At 46.1% G+C, this 11,332-nt stretch overlaps 1 long non-coding RNA gene across 2 annotated transcripts; it reads right to left on the bottom strand.

Annotated features, from left to right (window-relative positions):
- Window positions 1-760: 760 nt before the first annotated feature.
- LOC135328449 (uncharacterized) lies at window positions 761-10,592 on the bottom strand. 2 transcript variants are annotated; one of them, XR_010389322.1, is made up of 4 exons: window positions 10,169-10,592; window positions 9,512-9,597; window positions 3,920-4,071; window positions 761-3,789 (listed from the first exon to the last, which is right to left on the bottom strand). It is a non-coding gene; the product is annotated as an uncharacterized LOC135328449 (long non-coding RNA). The 2 variants fall into 2 exon arrangements; XR_010389321.1 differs by having other exon boundaries at window positions 761-4,071.
- Window positions 10,593-11,332: the final 740 nt, after the last annotated feature.

Below are 11,332 nucleotides of genomic sequence, written 5' to 3'. Positions count from 1 at the left end.
CTCTGCTGTGAGACAGGTTTCTTTTAGGTCTCTGCTGCTTTCTAAATTAAAAGTAATAATGATGTTTTAATTTTCAGCTCTGCAACCTTTGAACTTTTCCTGTCTACTTCTTGCAAGTATTATTCCTTGCATCATTAGTAAGCCCTTGTAAATTTTTAAGTACAATTTTGTGGTGAGAAGCACTGATTTGCTACCTCAGGAATGCCATGATCCCTGAGTAGTTCACATTAGCTGCTGCGGTAATGGCCTGGCGTTGGCCTGTTTAGCATGTCTAACTCAGTGCTGCACAGTATAGTAATGACTTTTTCTGCTGATGAGATATATCCCAGCATTTGAGAGGCAAGTGTTCACCTGCTTCTACTAATTCTTGTCATTTCTGTGGATTAATAAAAAGACAGACAGGAAAGGGATCCGGCAAAATATTGCCTTGGTTTTGTGCCAAAGGGGAGTGAGGGCATAGCATGAACAAGGCACAACGGAGACTGGCAAGAGGCGGTCGGTCCGGTGGGGTGTTGGGAGGCAGCAGCAACCCTGAAACTGCCCTGAGGTGGAAACTCAGCCCATCAGTGGCCCAGGGGCCCCGAGCTCTGCGGCAATGTGGCCTGCTGTAACCCAGGCTGGTCAGCGTACAGTTAGCAAAGATGTCTCCAGCACCATTTGCAGTCACTTCGGTACGTGGAGGCAGGGAGTTTGGTTAAGTGAAAGGATGCCACATACTTAAAGCCCCCTTTGCAGGAGTCCCGCAGCAGCCATTCCTAACCAAAAATCCAAGGTGCCAGTGCAAGGCACATCTCAGTGTCAGCCTGCTGGACAAAAATATTTTTCCATTCATCAAGGCTTTCAGTAAAGAAGAAAAATAAAGATTCTCACATTTTTCATGAACACATGGGATGATATTTTTTTCTCTCTTTCCTTTCTTTGATAACAGTAAACAAATTATTTTTACTGAGATTTTTATTTTTGCAAGTGGCACTTCAGTTTGACAACCTGATTTAGTGAACCCCCTGATTGTCCCTTGCCCATCATGGAGCAGGGACCAGACTCCACTGCCACCTTGCCACTGTTCACGGAGCGACTTTAGGAAAGTCACTTCACCCCCTTCCTGAATTTCCTCCTCCCTGTGCTGGAAGTGGTGGACTTGTGTTTCCTACTAGGAGACTCAATGCAATGCCTTCCAGCCAGGTGCTGCGTGACTCAACAGTGAGATGCTACAGCTCTTGTGTCTAGTCCACCCTTCCCACCCCACACCTCCAGAGCTGTGAGTCTAACCACACAAAGCAGGCCCTGAATTTCTCCTCAAGGTACCTGGAGGTGTGCAGAGTAAAGAGCATCAATATATGGGAATCTGAAACAAATCCAACCCTGCTTTTGATGAAAAGCACTTGGAAATACAGAAGCAGTCACACGCAAGGTTTCCTATGGCTCCAGCAATATGTCTCAGCCCCAATGTGACCTACAGAGGTCACTTAAATGGTGCTTTATTCACTATTCCAGTGGATCCCTGTCCTCTTTGTAGAAATTGCTAGCAAGGTCACTGCTTCCATTAATTGTGAGACTCTGTTTATTGTACAAAGGAGGCATCTCCAAACGAGCAAGAATGACAGCTCCTCCCTAATCATTCCTTCTGTCAAACACTGATCAACGTCTGCAAAGAGGCAAATGAAAATGGTTGTAGATTGGATCATATTGAACCAAGGTACAAAACTCAGGATTCCCTAATGCTGCTCATTCGACTCTGACTCTATTAGCAGTTCCTTAGTGCTTCTGTCTCCCAGCATGGCAGACCTTCCCCTAGTGCTATGGGGCAGCAACTGCTTTGGTAGAGAAGCCCATCTGGAGGACTGATTGCCCTCCCTGGTGGCAAGCCTCCTCTTTGCTGCTGGTCATTCTAGAAAGCCTAAAACAGCAGACAACCTGTGAGCAAATCATAGGGGTTATCCACAGCACAGGGTTGCCAGGGAAGGGGTTACTAGCCACGATCACTCAGCCTGCTGTTTGCTGCTCTCCCAGACCCATTAAAAGGCCTGCATTTACATGGAGTTTAGTTTATTCCTATTTTAAGTATGGGATGAAATTCTGCTCTCTTGGGTACCTGTTCATGGCTACCGTTGGTAAGTGACAGTTTTAACAACGTATATTTTGAGCTGAGTTGATGAAAATATCTTGCTGTGCTTTACATAGGACTAAACAGATAGGAAGTATTGGAGATGAGAATGGAAATGGGATGTCATTTATTTGAAGACAAGACTTTCTGGTTCTTGTTTATATATGAATATCTTGTTTGGGCCTGGTTAAAATGAATACTAAAGAGTAGGTGAAAGTGTTATTTCTCAGTAGCCTGCCCTCTGCGTTATTGACCTGCAGCTGAAGGAGGCAGCTTTTGTTTCCTCAAAAGTTTCAGTATTCCCAGGATGAGCCAATAATTCAGAGTGTCTGACACCTCACCTTTCTTTATCACCAAACTGATATCCTTGATCATGGGCAGCTGCAATTAGTCCCCAAAGCACTTATAGTAGATGAATTATGCTGTGGCTTTTACCTTTTGAAAGGATGATATTGTCCTTTCTTAATTCCTCTTGGGATCTTCCAGCTCTCAAGCCTTTGTCGGTTAACCTTGGATTTACAAGCCATCTAGGGAAATTATTGATTCCTCTTGTCTCCACCTCCCTAGCCAGTTAGGCTGATTTATAGGAATTTTGGTAAGAACCACTAAAAACCTGGCAGAGCTAATTTGTGAATCTTGTAAAGATTTCCCTCACTGCAGAGACCATCTGCTTGCCTGACTGTTATTTTTGCAGCTGCCAGATCAGGTTTGCAAGACTCTCACCTTCTCCTCAAACCTACCACTTGATACCATAATATTTACATTCAGGGCTCAACACTCCTTTTTCCACCAGACCTGTGCAGAGCAAATGCAGCTATAGTCAGCTGTGAAAGGCTCAGTCTTAATCCCACTGAAATAAATTGCAGAAACACCATTGAAATGAGAAGCCACAAGACCAAATCTAACTGTGTAATTATTCTTTGCTTTTTACATTCACCACGAGACTGCTCAATAGCACCTGGAGCATTTGCAGAGGGAACTCCCAGGAACACTAATTGCAGCTGTGCATAAAACTCCACCACGTATCGATAGGAAAACAGGCTCTGCCTCTATCCTTCTGTGCCGGTGCCTCCTGCAGAAGCTGTAACGGAACAGCCACCTGCATTTATCAGTGAAGGGTGACAGCGAGGCTCCTGCCGTTGTGCTCGCCATCTGCGAATGCTTGTGCAAATACATCTCACTGCAATGCTACAGCAGGTGGGTCCTGATGTACGGACCCCTCTTGGTATCTGGTACATTAGGAGAAATTGCCCACAACAATTGCCACAGCTCAGAAGCCAGTTTTACCTTCCAGATGTAGCTTTGCTATTTCCTCACATAGTTTTCACAGTCCTCTGTAACTCCTCCCCAGAGGATGCAACTGCTTATAAATTAGATGAGACTAAAATGCCACTGAGATTCAGACCATCCACTCTTCTTTAAGATAAATCCTCTTCTAAGTCTTTGATCTTCTTATTTTATTTACTGTGTATCAACACATTTGCATAAAGTGTTTTCTTTGTGAGCCAACAATCATCACTGGTGAGATTCATATTTCTTGCAGACAGCTGGAATTTCTCCCTGATTTTCTCTTTGAATGTGCAAAGTTATTTCCTCTGCCATTGGATCAGTGTCACCTGACACAGTTAATCTTCTAATCTTCTCTGTAGGGTGACATCAGAGGACATGATGGAGACATTTCCTTTCTTGAACACAAAGATCAGATTCAGTTGTGACTCGTGAAAATCCAGTTACAATTTTTTAAAATACAGACTGATATTAAAGTTTCCCAGGTGCAAAATAATGCTATATCTAGTTATTTCTTTGTTACCTTACCTAAATGTTACCTTTGTATCTGTCTGTTTAACTGTCAGCTGTCTCTTGCCTTTTCTTCACTCTTTCTGCCTTCAGTGGATGCACTGGCATGAGACATCATCAGTGCATCAGCTCGGCTTGTAATTACTTTATTGCACTGCCGGCCCATCAAGCTGAAATGTAAAAAGCATGTGTCAGAAAACAATCACGAAATAAAATCCCAATTACTGGGGCCTTTCTAGGCATTTGAATTTTAGCCTGAATATCTTTGCTTTACGCAGGGAAAGCTTGTACTCATCGCAGGGCAGAGGTCCAGGCCTGCCTAAGCAGCAGCTCCGTGGTCATTTCTTCACCGTCTCAGTAACGAACAGCCAATGTGTCACGGTTACGGTGATGGCAGGTGTTACAGCTGTGATTTTTCCAGCTGTGAGTTGGTGGGACTTTCCAGAGAGCTTCCCCAAATCCTGCCCCCACGTCAGGCGGGAGGGGATGGAGCCCCAGCCCTGTGGCCCGTGGCTGCATCTGCCTTTGTAACGTTCCCCTCTCCCTTCTCTGCTTCGTCTGGGTGCAATTTGAAAGATTTTACTAGTTTTACTCGCTGCACGGGAGCCAGTGGTTTCTTCTCCATCCCTGGGCCCTCTCCTTCCCTTCCCCCCTTCTTACTTGGTCTGTGAATACTCCCGTACCTAATAGGCAGAAATCTCTTCACGCAGCAGGAAAAAAATCCAATGGAATTTGCATAAATTAGGAGGGAGCAGTGCATTTCAGTCATTTTCTGTTTGAACTGCATGGCAGTCACGCTGATGTGAGATATAAATGCCTGCCGAATGGGGCAGTAAGACGCTTGCCTCAATCTCGCAGAAAATTGCAGATTTAATAATCAGATCTGACTTGGTTAGCTAAAGAAATCACTCTCACTCACTGCGATTTTCCTCTGCCAGGAGAGCAAAGTGCAGGGGGAACGAGCACAATTCATTGGGACTCCTGCGTCGGTGACAAGACTAGCAAAGCCCTTCTGCCACCAAGGATTTCAGCACGCAGGCAGGGCGTGAGGTCCCGCGGCGAGACCCGCAGCGCCAGGTTTTGCAGAAGGGGTTTGGGCTAGACCTGCCGCAGCTGTGCCCGAGCAAGAGGCAGATGAGCAACACCAGCCCCCTGACCTGCCGGGGATGTTCGGGGGAATAGCACGCTCTGTGCTTACAGATGGCTGAGCCCTTCAGCCTGGGGGCAAAATTGCTGTGACCACCAGGAGATTTAAGGTCTTAAAGACCAGATTTCTAAAGACATTTAGGCACTTAGATCAGAACCCCACTGAGATATAAAAATACAGAAGATGGCCAGCTGAGTCCCTTGCATCTTACTCATTTGGGTGACAGACAGTATTTGTGAGGACATCTGCCTGCTGCTCTCTCCTGAAAACTTGGCCTAAGTCTTACCAAAAGTCAGCAGGACTCCAGGCTGCTTGGCCACTAAAGCAGCTGTGTCCTTGTAATGTCATAGGTGTCCTGCACTCAGGTTGTCCCCCATGTTTCCTCATTTCCCACATGTATTAGCTCTCGATAGGCATATTAAGCTCTGGATATCTGAAAAGCCACATGTACAGTCAACACTTACTGCACACATGGGTTACCTGCAGGATTCATGGCATGTACAGCAAACACTATGTTTCTACTTCTTCCTGGAAAATTCCAGAGAGTGACATGGCAAGTCTAGCTCTTGATATTAAAAAAAAAAAAAAAAAAAAAAAAAGTTTGATCAGATAAAATGCTGAGGCGGAAACCTCTGTGATTTCTTTTAAGCACTCTCTTATGCAAGGGCCCTTTTTTAGTGGGACATGAAATCATGTATTCTGCATACATCCTGCCACTTTGTTCTCCACCTCCTTTAAGTATTTCGAGACACGTAAGGCCTGTGCAACAGACTTCCACAGAAGACCAAACGAATGCAGGCAAACCTTCTTCAGGAAATATTCCAATGCTTTCCTCCATAAATTAAATTTACCATTTCATTCATGGTATTTGTCATAGACACTCTTCTGCATTAAAATCTGTGCTGGGTAGTAGTATGAAGTAGGCAGATTGATGACCAGTTTTCATTGAGTATTGAGGGATAAGCATCCTTCAGGTTCATTGTAAAATCTGAGAGTAATTATTGACAGGTGTTTAACACAAGTCTCACATTAGTTCAATGCTTATTATAATACTTTATGTACTATACTTCTCATCTTTTATTGTTTAGTTCAGTTTTTGGCTTTTGCATTTTTTGCCATGACAGACATCAGACCTATTCATAAATTCCCCAAACTTTCTATTTTCAGACTTAAATTTTCCAGGTTTGGCCTCTGTCCAGGAGCAAGCATGGCTTTTTTCAATCTGAGAAACAGAGAAAGTTAAAAGAAATACAGTTGTACACTTAAAAAAAAGTCTAATGCCCCCGTAAAAACCAGGAATTTTACAACCAAAATATCCAGGGATCAAAGCTAAGTTTTTAATTGAAATAGTCCTCATTAAAGGTAAGTTTTGCTACTGTCATGGTAAGAAATAGGTCTGATTTGTTCAACTTATGACCCTGTGGATAATTTCATGCTTCAGTGTTTCACTGAAGAATTCTCCCAAGGCTCAGCAGAAGGTGAGTGCCAAATCCTAGCAACAGCTCTGACAGACAAGCTCTTGCCAGCGTTGCTGTAATAGTTTGAGATGTTTTTGTCTTGTTCCCAAACTTCTCTGCTTGCTTCTCTGCCACCCCTTCCAGAAGACTTTGTCCCCTGTAGCAGACTTGGCCAAGGACAACATAAGTGGGGTGGCTGAGGCACAGGTTTCTTAAACTGCTGATGAAGGTGAGTTTGAGCTAAGACACCAAAATGTGATTTGGCGAGATTTCGACACAGGCACTTGTCCACCTCTGCTTGAGGGCTCTAACCTTCATCAGAAGAGCACCAGCACACAGCTGGGAGAAGGTAACATCAAAACCAGCTGCAGCTGTTTGCCTTGTGAATGTAAGTCAGAACCATGAGTCCTCGATCCTGCAAATACTTATGCAGATATTTAATTTTATTACTGGCATATATTTAACTTTATTACTCTGAGTAGTTCCAGGAACTCCAGTGGGGCCTGAAGTTGCATTGGCACATAAATGCCTGCAGAAAAGGGGGCCTGCACTTGTACTGGGTCTAGCTAAGAAAGCTTCAACTCACACATACTTCTGAGCAATTCATGTCTGCAGTGAAATTGCACTCCAATCTCAGGGTGCTAAAGAGAGTGCTTGTGCCTTTTTGGAAAGCGTACTGAAGGCAGCCTTGCTCTGACTTACTGGAATAAAACAAAGTCCTCCAGGCTGGTTTAGGCCTCCTTCCCTGACCAGATTTGTATTGAGATTAAGAGCAGCTTTCTTCATGGATGTCTATCTTCCAGATTAGCTAGTGACCATTCCTCAAGTCTGTGGGCAGCAGAAAGAAGGACCGGATAAGCATGCTGCCTTGCATTTCCCCTCCGTGCACCGCATCCCTGGTGAAGAACACAACTTGAGGCTGTGCTGTTTTCTCCCCAGAGCTGACACCCATGTGTGACTTACACCAGTGAGTATCCTGGCGTTGTTACGCCAGCGGCCAGAGAAACAGCTGCTGGCAAGGGCTCTCCCCGGCAGGGTGATGCCAGCAGGCCCTCAGGCCAGCAAGCCCGAGGGCCGGCCACCCGCAGAGCCGGTGCGGGAAGCCCCGGGCGCCCAGCGCAAACCGCCTGGGGCAGGCTCTGGGCTCGCTACCCTGCCGAGGGCACCGGATGGGAACGCTGCTGCAATACGTAACTATTACATTTGCAGCTATTTTAGCTTCTTAGTCACTGGCCTGATATCCTGACTTGAACCTATAGCTAGCTTTGCTGCTGAGTAACAAGCAAGTTGCTAAAACGCTTCTCTTCAGGGGTTTGAGGCCAACAGCTTCAGGCCTCGGTGCTTAAAATGAAGCATCTAAATAAAAGTAGCCTGATTTTTTCGGAGGAGCTGAGCAAACTTAGCTCCTAGTAGACTCATTGTAAGTCAAGCCTTTTTTCTTCAAGGTATCTAACGACCATAACTATGGCAGATAACACCCAAATTATCCCCAACTGTTCCCAGGTGTGAAAGAAGCAAAAAGTGGCCAAAAACCGTCTCCTCCATACAGTGCTGAGGGCACCTGCCAGGTGTCAAAAAACTGCTCTCTCTGCTGGACACATGATGGTTTTAATGGTGCCAGAGCACCAAAGTTTTTACTTTGTTAAGGTGCCTAGGGAATAAAGCGGTGTGCGGAGATACTCTCTCGCTGGCAGGACCCAGCTGGAGGCGGAAAGGCCTGGAAATTTCATACCAGACAAATCCCACTCAAAGTTTTCCAAAGATTAAAAAAAAAAGTTGTGGGTGTAGCTGTCAAATGCTTCATTAAGATAGAATTAAATCAGCATATTTTAAGTGCTCAGAAGTCGAGAAAAGTTACAGAGCAATCTGCGTTCGCAATATGGCCATTGTCTGGTATAAATATACTGTGAAACAACCTTTAGTAACGTTGTCACAAGCTATTCCTGGCGATTACACTGTAAAACAAAGAATCATTTTTTTTCTGCCCCCTTAACTAGCTCCGCTCTGGAGACATACCCTGAAGAAAACTGCCGCCACCTCCAACCCCTCCAGCAAAAGCAGAGTATGTCTGCTCAGATCCTCGCTAAAGCTGCAACTCCAGAAGGCACAGAGCAAGACTCGGGGTATCCCGCAAACCGTCCCCTCGGGCCCCGCAGCCTCCGGGGAGCCGGCAGTGCCCCGCGTTGCCCCTCCGACCGGGGGCTTCCCCGCGCCGCGATGAGCGCCCTGCTTCTGGACCGATTTTCAGCTTCGCTCTTAAAAGCCGTTTCATAAATATTGTATGGCCTTTCAGCCGGGGTAATGTGCCTCTGTGACATTAAGGAGGAAACTCCGCGAAGGGGAGGGAGGACAACAAATTTATCCACCAATAGCACACTCTTTTGGCACAAAAGCACATTCTTATCTTTACATCCCATAATGAGAAGGCAGAGCCGGGACTGCTGCTGCGGCTCTCGGCGTGGGTAGATGTACAGCGAAACCGGCGGGCGGCTGCGAGGCGCGAGATACCGTTTCGCCCCCGCCGCCGGCGGCAGAAGGCCCCGCGCTCGCCGTGGTCCGCCGCAGCCCCGGCGGGAGGCCGTGCCGCACCATGTCGGACTGCGAGGGACTGCCTGTGGGTAAGCGCCAGATTTATATTTACCGCAGCGTCCCGCCGGCGAGTTCGCGTTCTCGGATTGCAGAGCCACCGGCGAGCCCGCTCGCTTCTGGGAGCCGGTGCCGCGGCGGGGGGAGAAGCTCCCCGCAACCCCCAGAAACGCCCTGCGCTGCGGGCCGGGCGGGAGGGCGGCTGGGCGCCTCCGCACCGAGCACCCGGGCTGGTGCAGCGGGCGGTATCGACCCGCCGCCTCGAGCTGCCAAGCAGCAGTTTCTGGGGACGGGTGGCATTTTCCAGCGGAGCGGGGCGCCGCGCTAGCGCCCTGATAAACCACCCGCGCGCAATGGGCGCAGCGAGGGCAGATAAAGACAGCGCAGATGGGTTATTTGCCAAAAGAGAACACAACATACCTTAATTTTGAGTAAGTGCCTTCCGTGCTGCGTCTGTATTTGAAAGGAACTTTACTTGTGCTTACGGCTGTGTATGTCAAACTTCACTGTATAAGAGAGCAAGCCAGAAAGAGGCATGTTTCTCAGCTGGGTTTTTCTTTTTTTTACTTGTGCCCATACTGTAAACACTCACTAGATCATTTGCATGAAAGGAAATTCTTGTGGAAATGCTACGGTAATTCTCTGCCAAGGCGTTCGACTAATAAAGACATGAACCATTGAAAATATCTTTTTTTTTTCCTTTTGCCATGTCAAGCATATATCTTTTCACATATGTATATATACACATGCCCTCCCACACACATATATATAATGTAATACTTGTATTTCACTAGCCTGCGAAGACCGTGTGCGGAGATGAGGATCTTGACTAAAAAGTGGGACTGGAAAAGGAGAAGGCTGCTGCAGTGTATTTTTTTTTCTCTCTCTGTCTCTGCTTCCATTTTCCAAAAACAAGCCAAGCACAAAATATGCGCTCAAAAGCAGAGTGAAAAAATATAAATTATATATGCAATGCAGAGTGAACTGCACCATGCACAATTCTCTGTGCTGTCAGACAGCTGCTATCATTGCTTAAAGGCAGCAGAAGGGAGAGGAAGATGAATATTTCTTGCTTACCTTACCAACGGGCTGATCTTTTACAGCATAACTTCCCTTCTTCAGCAAAGCTGCCTTTGATTTTAAGGGCCTGGCCTATGTTTGCTTGTTAAGCACTCCAGGCTGAGGGTGGGATATTTAAGGATGACAGTGACAGTATTTAGCTGGCATCTGGTATTAATGATGAAACTGATATTGAGCATACACAGCAGGTTGTGTGCAAAAGTCGCTTATATCTCAATTACCTTTGCTGCTGAAGGGGCCCACGAAGTTTCCTTCAGAAAATTGTTCGTAGATGTGTAATTTGAGGGCAGGAAGAAGTTTGTTATGAGAAGGAATGAAAGGTAAAGACGAGCCAGGCTGCGGGTGTTTAGATGTGGAGGCTGCTCGGAAATGTTCCAGCACAGGCCGACGAAAGGTTCGTTTCTCCCCGTTCCCTTCATCTTCCTCCCAGGTTTGTTTTCCCCCGTGCCCCTCATCTTCCTCCCACTCCCCAGGCCTCCTCCTGGCCCCGTGCCGGCGGAGTTGCTAGCACTCGCGCTCCCTTTTATACCTCGCAGCATGGCTGAGACTAGGCAGAAATAACCGCTCGGAGCCAAATCTTCACACTCTGCAAAGACCTTGCATAACTCTCCGGTTCATGTATGCATAGATGCGTGCGTACATACATTTGAGTACACACAAAAACAACACCGGAGGTACAAATCACGGCACTTGTTATCAAACAGTTTTGGTGAACCAGCTGCTGACAGCTTGCTTTTCATGTCAGAGTATTCTGAAATCAAGTAAATCCCTTTGTTGTTATTTCTCTTTTACAAGCTATTTCAGAACATACAACTTTAGCAATATAGTCTCCATAAAAAGGTTTGCATAAAAATCAGCACAAGACGTTCTAAAATAATGATCAATGTCCACTAGTGCAGAAATACCATTTTACTGACCCCAGTGAGCATAGTCAGACCGAGGCTAGTGTTGGCCTTGTACTTCTTCAATCCTTATTTCTGGATGTGCCAGACAATATAACTGCAAAGAATTGTTATAGCGACATATATCACTAACACTGTAACGTGGACTGTAGCCGCTATCGAGAGCCCTATTTACAACATAAACGATACAGAACTATGCATGTCTGTGTACACACACATACAGAACTATAAATAAGTTTAGCCGAACCATAAGATTAGT

The sequence above is a fragment of the Dromaius novaehollandiae genome, chromosome 5, assembly GCF_036370855.1.
Source record: "Dromaius novaehollandiae isolate bDroNov1 chromosome 5, bDroNov1.hap1, whole genome shotgun sequence".
NCBI classification, from domain to species: Eukaryota; Metazoa; Chordata; class Aves; order Casuariiformes; family Dromaiidae; genus Dromaius; species Dromaius novaehollandiae.
The sequence above is the reverse complement of the archived record's forward strand: the minus strand, read 5'-3'. Positions and strand labels throughout refer to the sequence as shown.